The sequence below is a fragment of the Nelumbo nucifera genome, chromosome 5 (assembly GCF_055504915.1).
Source record: "Nelumbo nucifera cultivar China Antique chromosome 5, China Antique-T2T, whole genome shotgun sequence".
Classification (NCBI taxonomy): domain Eukaryota; kingdom Viridiplantae; phylum Streptophyta; class Magnoliopsida; order Proteales; family Nelumbonaceae; genus Nelumbo; species Nelumbo nucifera.
The window spans coordinates 82,653,434-82,669,424 of NC_142653.1; the positions used below are offsets into that span (position 1 = coordinate 82,653,434).

The 15,991-nt window shown below is 35.6% G+C and overlaps 1 long non-coding RNA gene across 4 annotated transcripts; it reads right to left on the reverse strand.

Annotated features, from left to right (window-relative positions):
* Positions 1–622: 622 nt before the first annotated feature.
* On the reverse strand, positions 623–11,854 carry LOC104593775 (uncharacterized). 4 transcript variants are annotated; one of them, XR_016075875.1, is made up of 4 exons: positions 11,705–11,854; positions 11,563–11,597; positions 1,391–6,609; positions 623–933 (listed from the first exon to the last, which is right to left on the reverse strand). It is a non-coding gene; the product is annotated as an uncharacterized LOC104593775 (long non-coding RNA). The 4 variants fall into 4 exon arrangements; XR_016075876.1 differs by having other exon boundaries at positions 1,391–8,955; XR_016075874.1 differs by having other exon boundaries at positions 1,391–9,645.
* Between the last annotated feature and the right edge of the window lie 4,137 nt (positions 11,855–15,991).

Consider the following 15,991-nt stretch of genomic DNA (forward strand, 5'->3'; position numbering starts at 1 on the left):
TTGAAGTTACTGGATTATAGCACTTGTACCATTTATGAGGTGAACTATATCCAATAAAAATGTAGCGAACAAACCTATAGTCCATTTTGTTCTCGTTATATGGTCGAATAAGAGGATAACAAAGACAGCCAAAACTTCGTAACATAGAATAATCAGGTTTTCAGCCAAACAACTTTTCATATGGAGAGAGATTATCACGAGCTGGTGTAGGCAATCGATTAACAAGAAAAACCACAATTTCTATTGCTTTAGCCCAAAAGGATTTGGAGAGAGAAAAGGGCACCAGTAGAGAGAGAATGGACTTAATAATATGCCGATGTTTTCATTCAACACATCCGTTCTGCTCAAGAGTATGAGGACAACTCACTCAATGCAAAATTCCTTCACTGTCTAAGAAAGAAGATAATTTACGAAATTCTCCTCCCAATCACTTTGAAAAATTTTAATTTTAGTGGAAAACAAATTTTCAACATGTCTCTTAAATTTGAGAAAAGTATCAAAAACATCTGATTTCCATTCAAGAGGATAAATCCAAGAAAATTTCGAATATGCATCCATAAACAAGACATAATATCTATAACCTTTTGTAGACAAGACCACAGCAAGTCCCCACACATTTGAATAAACGAATTCCAAAGGTTGTGAAACACTACTAGAAGAAACAAACAAACTTAAACGATAGGCTTTGCCTAATTGACAAGCCTCGCAAACAAAATTGTCACTGACATTCCCAAAATAGGGCAAATCAAATTTAGAAATTATTAATTTAACAATTTTTAAAGAATCATGTCCAAGTCGATGATGCCAATTCTGAAGAGAATCTCTTTCTCCAACAAAAACTTCGGCTAAATTCTCTCTATCACCATTAGTGCCTGGAAACTGATAGAGTCCATCTCTATTAGGTCCTCTGATTAAAGTTATCCCCATATGATCCTTCAGTAAAAAGAAATGAGTGAAATTCAAACACCAAATCATTATATCTTGTAAATTTACTAATATAAATCAAATTTATTTGTCAAAGCAAGAACATGATAAACATTTTTCAATTTAAATTGTTGTTGATCACGATTTAGAGAAGAAGAACCAATACTCTTAATTGCAAAACCTTCTCCATTACCAATTTTCACTTAAACCATACCCAAAAATTCAAACTTATTCTGTAAGTTGTCAACATCTAGAGTCATGTGGTTAGTTGCTCCATTATCAAGGTACCAGGTGGGATCGAAATTACCAGTTGAACCATTGTAGGAAGGCATACTACTATGAAATGCAACAATAGGGTTTAGAGAATTATTGTTGTTTTCTCCTTAGTATGAAAGATCATACCATTTGTAGCACTTAAATGTTTCATGTCCGGATTTATTACATAACTAGCAAACAATTGGATTACCTTTGCCTCGTCCTTGTCCTCATCCAAGCTGATTGCCACGCCCCTGCCTTTGCCACGACCATAGTTCCCTTTGTAGTTTTGAAATTGAGGTTAATGCTCTTACTATGATTATTGCTATTATTTGCAGCAATATTAGCATTAGGAGTTTCACTAGAGACATTATATTGAGTAAGCCATGATTCATGACTAAGAAGTAAACTAAGAATACCATTAATTCCTAACTTATCAACATCAGCTCTATTAGTAATAGCAGTAATGAGAGATTCATATTCACTTCCTAGTCCAGATAAAACATACAAAATAAAATCCTCTTTTGCTACTGGTTCAAAAACAACAGACATATTGTCTGCAATAGTTTTTGCTTTTTTAATATAATTAATTATAGACAAGTTGCCTTTCTTGAGATTTTGAAGTTGACGCCTAAGTTATAGCACCCTAGATCATGAATGAGAAGAAAATGATATCTCTAGGGCACTCCAGACTTCGGCTGTAGTAGAAAGTCCAACAACTCAGGCCAATACGCCCTCTATTAGAGATGCAACAAGCCAAGTCAAAACAAATTGGTTCATTTGTACCCAAGAAGAATAATTTGGGTTAAGAATTTTCTTACTTCTATCATTCGGGTCCAGGATCTCCTCTGATGGTGCCTTGGTTGATCCATCAATCAAACTCATTAACTTGTATGCTCTAAGCACTGGTAAAACTGTAAAAGTTGAGCTCTTCATAATATAAAATTTTCTTCATTCAACTTGATCGTGAGATAAGGTGATGTGTTAGGAATAGAATTCATGGCCACCGTAATTATCATGTTCTGAGGAACAGACGAATTAAAGCTCATAGCTTCAAACGAATCAGCACGTTTGCAGCCATGATGGACCTATAACAAAAAACAATTCTCAACAATGCAGGGAACTTGTATTTCTTGTTTATGTCGACCAAGAACAATCCTTTCTACCCCATTTCCCTCCAAACCCCACCTCATCTACTCTATATCCCATTTTCTTATTCAACTTGGCCCCCCAAAAGAAAATTCCTAACCCTACCACTGGTTAAAACCTTTGATTACAAGTCATGGTATTGTTGTTATAAGGAGAAAATGTTCCGTCTCCTAAATGGCTAATTCCATTAATTCTTTTGTTTTTCTTTTTTTTTTTTGCTTTTTATGTCCTTTTTATCTTTTACCTATATTACAAACCAGCAATAAATTAGTCCATTCGGAATCATCGATAAGTTGGTTGTTTGGAGGATATACCATTTCAGATCATCAAAACTTTAATTGCACAAAAATTTCTAAACAATTTTTAACCATACCAGAATACTATATCAAAATCACTTAATGAAGCTTTATGCGCTTTTAAATAATGAGTTCTTTTAGTCGGAATTGTTTCATTACACAGAAATCTGTTTGACATCATTTCATTTGTCAATGCGCAAGCTAGTCGGCATTCACGATTAGTTAGTGAACCTTTTAATCATTCTTTTTCTTACAAAAATAAAGGAAGAGTAATTGGTTACCTTCCTCAATGAAAAATGAAAAATATATCAAAGAAAAAGAATTGAATATTTATTTATAAAATTTTCTGTATCAAGGGTATAAAGGATGTGATTTTATCCAATGAATAAGAAACCTTGTCTTTCGTTAATTCAACGGTTTAAACTAGGGTGTAACTTGGGTGGGGAAATTGTTAAATTTTCAATAGTCACAAACCCCAACCCGAGACCAATGGCAACTTGACATAAAACCCTAACGTTAAACAAGTAGGGGCAAGTCGGGCGGACTGAGTTGGATTTTAGTTCAACTTGGGCCTAAAGCCTGGCCTAAGGTCATGTCTGAACTATCTCAGGCCCAGACTACCTAAGAATTAGGCTTAAGCCCATTCAAAAAACTAAGGAGGCGTTTGGCAAGTCTTTTTAAAAAGATCTTCCAAAAGCTCAAGACCTCAAAAAACTGACGATCTTCCACAAGTAGATTTTCAAAGACCAAAGACTGTTTGGTTGCAATTTCTTTTAAAGATCTTTCAAAAGCTAGAAAGATCGAAAGACCATTTGGCAAACATACTTATCAATTCCTCTTACATACATGTTAAATGTTCATGTGTGGGACCTAGTAACCAAGGTTTAAAGTATCGGAAACATAAAGTGTATCGGAAAGATAATTTTAAGAGACGTATCGGGATACACTTTGGATATGTATAGATACGAACGAAAAATCAAGATACGTATAAATATGCTAAAAACTCAAATAAATCCTAAAAATATATTAATAACGATAGTTACAAATTTTATAAGATTATAAATAAGTTATTTAAAAGTAAAAAAAAAAAAAACTATAATTTAATGGTCTATATAAAATTCAAGATATCGGGACACACTTAGTAACTATTCACAAATGATGGAATAACTAAAACGTGAAAAAACAAAAAAAAAACTAAAATGTATATTGATATATATTAGTTTTAAAACAATCAATATAATTTATCCTTATACTTATTAATACATAAATTTTAAAAATTAATTCTAACATTTATTGATAAGCACTCACTAAGAAAAAGAGAAAATTTAATTAAAAATAAAAATACATAAACCTATAACAAGCAAATAGGCGTGTCTTAGTGGTGAACCTCTAGTTGTTAAAGCCTAATGTCCAAGGTTCGAATCTTGTTATTACTAAGTTTGTAGTTTTATACTAAAAAAAATGAATTTAATGAGAAAGAGGGTTATTAATTAACGAAATTAATAAAAAGAGAATTCCAATTAGGCGCTAAAATTAAAATTCAAATTAAAAATTATGCATTAATTATAGGAGTAATTAACTAATTAATGAGAGAGAATTGCACTTAACTATAGGAGTAAATATAAAATTAATGAGAGATAATTCGGCCCTAAATATAATTTAATGAAGTTAATAAGAGAGATGAAGGGATGGAATATCCATCACATGGACGCCCAAGTCTTGCGGAATGGACTGGGCGAATTTCAAAAAAAAAATTTCTCCCATCTTTGCAAGGAATCGAATTCCCTATTTTATAAAACATATTTTCAATGATCAATCTTGAACTATGAACCAAACCAGATCTGAACCAAAAGGAATAGGAGGGAAGATGTATCTGATACGGAGAAACAGTATCTCCCAATGGAGGTGTTCACGCCCAAGGAATAATCCAAAATATGCAACACTGAAGATGGCGCAATGCAGGATGGAGCAGAATCAACAATGTTCTTCCAAAAGAACTTGACCATTCGCAAGAATCAACTTGATGGCTTGTGAGTACAGCTCCAACCAATCTCTTCCCAAAAAATTGGAATCAAGATCAGATCTTGATTTCTCCCAAGAACTGGAAATCGAACTGAAGGTGATGGCGGCGGCAGGAAGGAGGCGGCAAGAGAGAATTCGCAGGGTGCAGAAATCTCTCTTCTTGTGATTTTCAGCTCTGAAGAGAATTGAACATCAAAAAAAATTAACAGTTGTCGCCCCTTTCTCCTTTCATAATCTTAAAAGGATCAGCTCCTAATCTCATTAGGAGTTACTAATCCAAATCATATTTGGATTAAAAATCCCTTTAAGTGATAAAGGATAACCCTTATCTTATCTGCAAATCAGATCAGCCATCTTCTAATCTAATTAGGAGGCTTCCAAATCTAAATTTCATTTAAATCTTGGACTCTCTAAGTGGATAGGGTCTAAGCCTAATCCTATCAGCTGATCCATATCAGAATTCGCCCATTTTATTTGACTGATCAAATCAACCCAGTTCGAAATGGGCTTAAGGCCCATTTAAGATTATGTACTCACTTAGCCTTTTAAACTGTTGTCCAGTTGGACTTCATTGTATGGCGAGGGACCCAAACATTAATCTATACATCAGCCACATAGGCTCAGTCCAGCCTTTGTTACAAGACCTGGCCGAATACATTGTTATGGACAGTGCACCCCCTGAAAAACCCATCTTATGGGCTCTATGGGCCCAACACTTACCCTAAGTGGTCACTGGGCCAAGCCACCTTGTAACACGCAAGGACTGTGGGCAAATGCAAGATTAGCCAATCAGGTATTATCCTCAATGGTGTTACACTTAACCTCTCAGCCCATAATAATCAAACACTGCCCGACAAGAAAGGACTTCTCCTTCGACTGCAAGGAACAGTGTTGCACTCTTTACTTACATGGATTCCGGGAATTTAAACATTTTGCAAATCTTTTCGAAACCATATATATAAATATATTTTGTAAAACAAAATCTCAACAATTGAAATCGGCTGTAGGCAGTCTTGGTTTTCATCAAAGAGAGTGCATCCCCGATCATTACCTTTGTCCGACAAAGGGACTGATCCTGTCACTATGATCACCCACTCAGATGAATTCTCGAACTGTCCCAACATGGCTAGGTTTTGACCCCCACTAAGGATATCACTGATTGGTACATCAAAGACAGCCCAATCTGACATTTAGTGTAGTATCATAATCGAGTCTAGGGGTTAAGTGTAACTTTCCAGTTTTGCCCATCTATCTCCAAGGTCCAGGGCAATATTGGAAATCTGGTCCGGTTCAAAGGTTCTATTAATCCTACACTGCATGTGCTTCGGGTCTCACCTTGGTAGCTGAGACAAGCCACCCCAACAGTTGGCCGCACACCAGTGTCAGCCTTGGTAGGATAAATCTCGCCAGACTTACCCAATGATTGTGAATATTCTAAACACAAATCTCATTAAGTGTCCAGTTTAAGGGTATTACACAAAAACACACAACAGGAACATGAATCAAATATATACTTTATTCATTTACAATAAATTCATAATGTACATAATTCTTATTAAAGCTAAGGGCATACAACTATCTAACAAGAGAAGGGGACTTGTATCAAGCTGTATCAGACTGTTTTGAAACCGTATCAACCAATACAGACCCGAAACAATCTGATACAGAGCCCGATACAAACCAATACATACAAAAAGGAACGCTATAGATAATTTCTGTGTTCCGTGTATCAGACTTATACCAAAACGATACGTATTGACCGATACGGTTCGATACATTGCAAAATTTTGAACCTTACCAATAATACATTCAAACATACAAATATTACTTGTGGTTTCCACTTACACATTTACTTACATAAAATATTAAAATGGGTCTCATTCATGCATTTCCCTATACAAGATAACATATTTACACATTGACATATGCAGTCATCATTTACGGGCTCCACTTATGTATTCACCTATATAAAAGATCATACGGAAAAAAACTATTTAAAAAGATTTTAGAAATACTTAATAACTAGATAATGACTAGAATAAGAAAAATAATAACTAGTTAATAACTAGAAGTTAAAGGTCAACAAAAGGAAATCAATAAAATAAAATTTTAAAGGGGAAACAGCCTTTAATGAGGAGCATGAATTTTCAGTCTTGCAATGATCAAAGATAACTAGCAATAGCATTTTATTCATTTTGAGGTCCCTTGCCTTTTACTTTGACGTGTGTCTTTTACTTTTTTACTATTATGTACTAACAAGCAAAAACATTACAACTCGTGCATTGTATTTTGTAATGCAATATTTTAAATTTGATATATGTATCAAATGAAAAAGGAACCTATGAGAAAATAACTTGATTTGATGAGAATAAAATTTATAATATTTTTACTCTTTAATATTCAGTCTTTTATAGTTATTTAGTGTCTAATTGGACTCACTATTCTTGTATTTCGATTTAGGGCACGAAAGAAGGCATTAGGTGAAAAACAAGCTAATCGGATAATTTTGCACAGTTTCGGCACCGTGTGATAATTTGGGCATAACTCTCTCATACGGGCTTCGATTGAGATGATTCAAGATGCATTGGAAATATAAGGAAAAACTCTACAACTTTCATGTTTTGAGTTTTGATAGATTCGGACTGAATCGAGGTCAAAATCGAGCCCGAAGTCTAAGTCAATTTGTAGAGAAGCCCAATTTGCAGCAGAAGCCAATTCGCAGAGAAGCCTTGCAGCGGCCCAATTCGTTGAGGAAGCCCAATACGAATGCAAGAATAAGAAACATCAAATAGTCCTATCAGATTCAATTTTCTATTGTATTTCTAGAAGGATAAAAGAGATTAAGATTACTAGTTAAGAGATAAGAGTAGATTAGATCTAATCTAGGCATTATCTATTAGAAAACTGAACTCCCAATGGAGAAAAAACTCCTTAGAGGAGCAGGAGACAACTCCCTCCTAAGTCTATATAAAGGGGGTGGACTAGCACCCAAGGGCATCATCAAATCCTCCAAGAGAGCTTCAGCCTTCAAGAAGAGCAATCAGCAACAAAGAAGGAAGAAGCAGAGTTCACCCCCTCTCATCTGGAAGCTGCGATTTCATCATGAAGTGTCTGTAAGGTTTTAATTTCTGGTTGAAGGGTTAGGGAAGCTTTGATTCTATAAACATTGTGAAATCTAATTGATTTTTATTTCAGTTCATTGTTTATGGGTATTCATATGTTTTCTGCGATTAACTGTGAAGATTATTTTTATTGATTAAGCAAGAAGGCGCCCTTGCTCATTCAATGAGAATAATCTATGGCCGATTGAACCTCCAGTTTTGTATATGATTGGTAGGTTTAATCATGGTGGCAACTAACATAAATTGATTGCAAAAAAGTTTTTGATCTATGTTAGGAAAATATATGATCTGGTTTAAACGGTCTGAGCTTGTGAGATCGTTGACCAGAATTGGATCTCTCCCCTCTTAATGCTATTAATAGATTAAATCCTAAGAGCTTGTTTAGGACTGTTTATTAATAAGAGAAGCAATCAAAGAGCTTGTTTTGGTTGTCGAATAATACGAGTAGAGGCTGGCTATTAGAGCTTATTAATGGCTATAACCAATTTATTCATATCCTATGAATTCATCCTTGCATCGAGGATCAATGATAAGAATCAAAGTTGAACTTGTCCCTTCAACCAGAAGCTATCTCCCATCGATTTGATCCTTGCTTTTTATTGTTTTCTTTTATTTCATCTCATTTTCCTTATCTTTACAACCCCCTACTTCGCATACTTGGAAATAAATCCACCCAATCCCTGTGGAGATGACCTTGCTCATCACTATATACAAATTATTCACTCGAGCAAGACTTTTTATCTTTGGTTGGATTCGACACCCACCTAAGTAGCAAATAGTTTTTTCACTATATCCAGAATTCCCAAGTTCATAAGCTCCTTGAACCACAAGGTAAATAATGGTAAGAGTTCTTGTCTACACACATAATATGCATCCAACAATGTAACAACATAGGAGGAAAGGTTCAGTATATGGTTCTTTGAAAACAGTATTATCCCATGATGAAGGCCTCTATCTTTCTTGTAAAATAGTTATTTAACACAAGCCTGGAATTTATCAAAAGACAACTACACATCTTGTCTTACCGTAGAAGCCCAAAACATATCAGCAGTTATGTGTCTGTATTTGTCCCCTTCATATGTAGACAACAATCTAGAACCATGGACCATTTCTGGTGCAAGGGTAAAACCTAAGGGTTACAAACCTTAGAAGTTTAGAACATAGGTTCAGGTCTGAGAGTGGCCATTCTGCAAAAAAATGCAGTCTTAGATTTCACTCCTCACAACATCTTCAGTGGGAGTTCAATATTTTGGGCAGTTATTTAATTAAGAAAAGTGACATTGACTTTTTTTTGTAGGTATCTTTCAATCTAGTCTATTTAAAAAGAGAGGAAGGGGAAGAGACCCCAATACAAGAGGAAAGTAGGTATCTTTCAATCTAGTCTGAAATCAATACTAAATATAAACTTAGATATCCTTGAAAAGTAACTAGAAAATAGTAATAAAGATGTACAAAATCTCAACTGTAACATTTATTTTGATTGGCAAAGCTTCACTATAGCATTTCAAATGGAGCAACCAATAATCAACCAGGTTGATAGATCTAAACTTGCTTCTCTTGATCATGTAAATCTGATGCAAGTAAATTCCTCCGAGTGAAATTTGAGCTTGTCTTGTCTTGTGAAAAACTTGTCTTGGTCAATAGTATGATATTTGAGCTTCCCACCAACTACTTTACTCCAACCCTCAAGGGAATAAGTCCACCTTTTTGAGAACTATAATCGGAACAATTTCATAGAGATTGAGCACCCTACTTTTTAGCTCACCGGTCACTTCCGTTAGAGTTTTCAAGGCCCATTAACCTTAGTTCAGTTCATGCATGCTATGATCTTCTCGCTTTATCTACCTTTCCACTGTACTCCATCTCCTAATGTTCAACTATAGCTAACCAAGTTGAATTTACGAGCCCAAATCTTACAGAATTGAAAAAATTATACAAACTTAAACCCAATACCTTAAATACTGAACTTTATCTTAGTATTCATTTTTTTTTATGATAGCAATTTCCAAACAAACCCTTTGTTTTGTCCTTTTTTTTGTTGCAGTGCAAATCTTCAGAGCAAAATTCGTACTTGGTTCAGTTTTGTTTTTGTTTGTTTGTAATTATGATTTTCATTTTACTTGATACAAAATTTATACTGTCTTTTTTACATTCAATGAGTGTAAATTTTACATCCCAAAAACTGATGCAAAATTTGCACCAACTTCCCGCTACCTCAGTTCTTTCTCTACTTCTCATATAAAGTGGAGATCATCTTGCATCCTACTTACTCTAAACAGATAACCCAGCTCCTATCTCCATTCTCTTTCATAGGCTGTGTTTAGTTTGAAAGAAAGGGCAGGAAATGATAGGGAAGCCTACATGAAGCAAAAGTAAACCAAAATTTACACTCATCCCTTTTACGCTTCCATGAATCTAGACCATGGTGAATGAAGTTTAGACTACAATCAAACGTAGCCTTATATTCCATATAAATGTAAATGACGACACACGCATGGACTGACATTTGTATGTGCAGAAACTCTTGCAATTCCATTCTCCTCATTGAGAAGTAGCACCAAAAAGTTAGTGTACAAATAAAGGGGAAACCTTCTAGATAAATCAATAAAATCTAAATGAGAAGGGAGCCTAGAATAAACATTGGAATTGGCATCTATTGTTTGATTCGCAATCTGCTCATTCCCATTGTTCCGAAACTTCATTGTGTTCCTATAAGCAAAGCATTGATGTGATTGGGTTGTGATGTTTCCATGAGAAGACTCCACCCATCCAGCCAAAAGAAAAGACCTACTTGTTGTAGTAAGAAAATCTCCATTTGAGCCATTGAAGTCCGAAACTAAGGTGATCACTAGAGGATGGACATCATATTTAATCAACTTTCCTTTAGTTCTAGCACTTTGTTTATCCAACCTTACGTGCAAATTTGCATCTATGTACCACACACTAAGAGCATTTGTTACACTAAACCCCAACTGGTGCTGCCTTCCATCCAAAACTTTTCCTATGAATGGAATAATATCAATATCATATGAAGAGAGATCAAAAGAATCAATTCCAGAGATGGGTCTCCATAGCAGAGGATTGATCCCTCCAGTGTATATACAGTAGAAGGCCAGACAACCCCAACTACAGTATCATCAATACTAACTATAACCTCCCTAAAAGGTCCATTTCTTGGAGTCTGAGTAAGATTAATGGAAATCAATTCCTTAACTCTCCACGACCACCTTAAATTACAATTTTAACATTAACGTGCAGAGCAAGTCACCTAACATCAAACAGGTTTATATTTCAAAATTCTTCATTCTGTTTAGACGCATATGGGACATGTGCAATGCAAAAATCCACCAACAAAGCGTGTTGGATCCCCCTGCAACTGGTGGAGAAAGCTGGACCCTATGGACAACCACAAGCAATAAACAAATAGTTCACCAAACACCCCCCAGAAAAATCCTGAAGCCTACATATATGTTGATGGCTCATACGATCCAATAACAGGCGCAGCTGGAATAGGTTACGTTATTCTAACAAATAGTTCACCAAACCGCATCAAACGAGTGTTTCTAAAATGACTGAATCATTTGCTATGCCAACTATTTTTATTTTATCTTTTTCTTTTTTTTTTCTTTTTTGAGATGTATATATGATTTCGATCGCAGAAATTTGAAATGTAAATAGACATCAAAAAATGTTGATGATAGAACACTAACAAATGTTAAGCCCTAACCTGGAGCCTAATGTGTCAATGGAATCCGAAAAAAAATAATAATAAGAGCAATGGCAGTTGATTATACCTGAACACGGTGAAGAACAGCTAGTAATTAGCCTCCTACAAGAAAAGATGTCTATTAGTACTTGATGGAAGAAGAAGAAGAAGGGGAAATTCATGGAACGATGAAAAAAATAGAAGATTGAAGGAATTAAAAGGGGAACTACCTGCGTCGATGCTTCTCAGTCGCTTGGGGCAAAGTTCGGAGAATGAAGGATGTTTCGTTGAGTTCGAATTTTTGCTAGATGTAAGTGAAAAGCCCTAATAGACCAAAAGCTTCAGTTGTAGCTTTTCAAATAAAGACCATTTTGGACTTTTACGGTCTTTTAGGGGTCTTATCTTTTGGTTTAATGGGCTTTCATTATCCAAACAAAAAAAGACGGTTTTTAGTCTATCGAGCTTTTAAAAGCCCACTAGATCTTTCAAAAAGAATTGTCAAACAGAGCCTAAATTCCGGAACTTTGCATAATCCCAACCAAAATCCAAAAATCTAAGTTCATCACATGTAAAATTGTGAGATATATCAATCCGGGCTTGTGATAGGCCGGCCCAAACTGAACCCCTACAACAAACCAAGATTTATTTGCCCGGGTTGGGCCTGACGATGTTTGCCAAAAGCTTGCATTGCTTGTCCCGGCACCCAGCTGACTTAGCGGTTATTGGGTAACAATGTTTGATTCAAAACCAAATAACAAAATTAAATGCTTGTCACAGTGCTACACCATTAACGTTGTATTTGCATAGGAAAAACGTTCATTGACCGGATCAAGGATGCACTTGTTGTTTCAACATGGATGGATCCAGTGGCTGACCCGATCATACATGGCTAGGAGTTGCAAATGGATCGGATTTAACAACATCCGAGTCCCATCTTTCCAATGGAAACTAATACCTGTAGGGGTGAGCAAAAAATTCGAAAAACCGAATCGATCGAAACCAAATTGAAAAATCGGTTAATTGAACTAGTCGGTTCAGTTTCAATTTAGTGTTTTTAAAAAACCAAAGGTATCGGTTTGGTTTCGGTTAACTAATATAGAAAATCAGTGGTTAACCAAGTCGACCGGCATATATATATTTCTATATATTTTATATTTTTATATATTATAAGTTAATAAATATGCATTATATATATAAATGTATTTATATTTATAATATATGATATATTATTTATTATTTAAAATATAATAGTTTATATATATATATATATATATTTATGATTTTTATTATATTTTTATAATATATATTGTAAAAATTAAAAAAACTGAAAAATCAATGAACCAAACTAACGATTAATCGAACCGGTCAACCGATTAATCAACTGGCTTTAGTTCAGTTTTGCTTACCGGTTCAGTTCGGTTCCAAAAAAAAGCTCCACGGTTTGATTAACCGAATCGTGAGCACCCCTAGATACCTGAATTTGTTCCATAATCTGGTGAGATTTGAAGATCTCATATTGGACTCATATTTAAGTCTGTTTCGTTTTTTAAATAAAAATAATTATTTTTAAAAAATATAATAAATTAATATAAATATTAAATATGAAATATGAAATTAATATGTAGTATAATATATATAATTAAATTTTATATTTTATATATTATAATATAATTGAATTCTGATGGAATTAAATGTGCATTCGGTCTGATTATTAGTTGAATTTAAATTGTAAAATCCAAATATGATCCTTATATAAAGAGGTCATCGGATGTAAGATAATCGGTTCGAATGTTGGATCGGATTTTGGACTTCAAAATCCTTTGGCAGTTCTATCCATAGGATCTGCTGGGCTACATGTTTGAAGTGTAAATGTTCTCTGAATATGCACACCTGTAAACTTTGGGCCTAAAGGGAGGTTTATACGTTTTTTTTCTTTTCTTTGAAGTCAATAGACAGGTTTTATTCATAAAATGCTCAGATCACAAGCACGAGAAATACAATCAGTGGAGGGTGCAACTTGGACCGGCTCATATTGGACTTTTGTGGATCCGGCCCAAAAACCTGAGCTCAAAGTAGTATGGTTTTTAAAACCGATCAGGTGATCGAACTGGTCAAGGGTCCGGTTACCAGGTCGAACGGCCTGATCGTTCAAACCAAACGTTTGGCTCGTTATGACAAAATAATAAAAAATTTCAAAAAAGTAAAAAACAGTCAAAATCGTTCGAATGGTTAATTGCCCGGATCAGCGGTTCGCTGACCAAAATAAACAGTTTTGGGAGGAAATCCGATTTTTGGAGAAAACTGACCGGTTCCCGGTTTTTCCAGTCCGACCGTCCGGTCCGGTCCGATTTTGCAAACGATGCAATAGTGTAAAATTGTAACTTGGGCCAACCTAAATTGCAACCATAACAGTTGGAAAAATCCTCAGCACACGGCGCATCATATCTACCTCCAATAGAGATCAAATTGACAAGCATGGCTCCCTCAAGACAGGGCCACATGGAGTTATAAAGAGAACAGATAACCATAGCAAAAAGTTTGAAATCCGGGGTTCATTTGGATGCAGCGGGAGAAAGCCCAAAACTTCTTCCTATTTTGATGAATATATAAATTTATGGTATCGTATATATTTTCAAGGCAGATACACCTGTGTCCTGTGTTTTAAGGGTTTTAAGAAAATCTTTTATTTAAAATAGAGGCAATGCTCCTTCGATTTCTGACTTTCTGTGTTACGTCACTTACGTTTCCAAGAATTCTAAACATGATAAAAATGTGTGATGTGGCACCATTCACGAATAGTACTGATGCTCTCATTTTCCTTTCCGAAATGCGAAAGCTACGTCCTAGGTTTAGCAGAATTAGAAATCTAGCCTCACTGTTGCTTTTACAATATTTTGAACATTACACACGCACAAACGAACATCCTTATATTTCGATCCATCTGGATCTGGATCAATCCTGGTCCGTCCGTCCTTTCTTCTACTTGGTACTTGTATGGATTCAGAAGAAAAAAGAGTTCAGCTGGTTTCTCTATTTGTTAATTACTTTCGAGTAGGTAATGCACGTACACAACCAAACCTAGTAAGATGAGGTGTGTGTGTGAGAGAGAGAGGACTGAAGGAAGAATTATATTAGAGTAGAGAGTAGAGAGAGCATCTGGGCTTCGTCGAAAGTAACTTTCTGTGCGTACCCGATGGAATCGATCCAATATTGGTTGGTGCATGACATGAGATGAACTAATTAAAGCGTCTTCTCCCTCTTGAATCTTGATAACGATTCACATGCATTCGCGCTCGTGGTCATCAGTCATCACATGGTATGTTTGGCCCGGCCTTAATTGATTAAACGACACTGAAAACTCAGAAACCGTTCCATCTCCACATCTTCTCTCTCTCCTTCTCTTCTCTATATAAACAAGCTTAGGAAGGGCGCCAGAGGATATCTATCATTACAAAGAGAAGCAGAAGAAGGGTAAGAGCAAAAGGAGTGAGAAGAGTTTAGAGGAAGGAATTAAAGAAAATCGACATGGCAGGTGGTTATGGGGTTAGCAGAAAGGTTGCGGTAGTGGTAATAAGCATATTGGCGGCATCTTGGTTGATGGTAGACGCCGTACCCCGTAGGACGATGGCCACCATTAATTGCGACGAAATGATCAATTCAATAGCACCATGCCTCAAATATCTTAGGGGAGATGGGAGCCTACCCAAGGAATGCTGCGACGGAGTCGACCATGTCAACTCCATGGCCACCACCAAAACCGATCGTCAGCAAACCTGCAAATGCATTGTCGACACTATGGCCAGTGTCTCTGGCCTCCATGATGATCTCGTCAAATCGCTTCCCACTAAATGCGGACTCCATCTTTCTTTCGAAATAAGCACTCATATGGACTGTTCCAAGTATGCTACGTACCTGCTCATTCTCTCTCTCTCTCCTTGATTTGTTTGGCCTGATATTTTATTAATTTTTTTACAGGGTGAACTGATGATGGATGAATGGAGCGAGGACAGAATATCAATAAAATTACAAGTAATAACGGCCTCCTTGATAGTTTTATTATATAAAGCTTGCTCCTTTGCAGCATACTGTCCGTCGGTTACGTTGAATAAACATGAAGCTGTAAGTGATATTATATATCTATGAGATGAAATGGTGATCAACTGATCATGTATTAATAAAGTTCATCACTTCGCTTGCCCATGCTTTTTCTTTTTCCTTCATTTTAATTAGATAGAAGGGCATGTCAGACAAAATCATCACAACAGCTCGAATCACTACAGATGGGATTGGGATTTGGGACCCGCAAAAGAACCAGATCTCATTAATTCCTGCTCAAGGGGTATAAGTAGAATAACAATTAAACCATACATTGTGCGGACAGAATACGTAGTCTGTAGCATCTTCAGTCGGTTTACTACATAAGTAATTATTTAACTTGCTTATCGGATTTCCCAAGTACCGTCTACCTTAATAACTAATTAATTATATTGCAACTTCCTCCAATTCCGAATTATGAC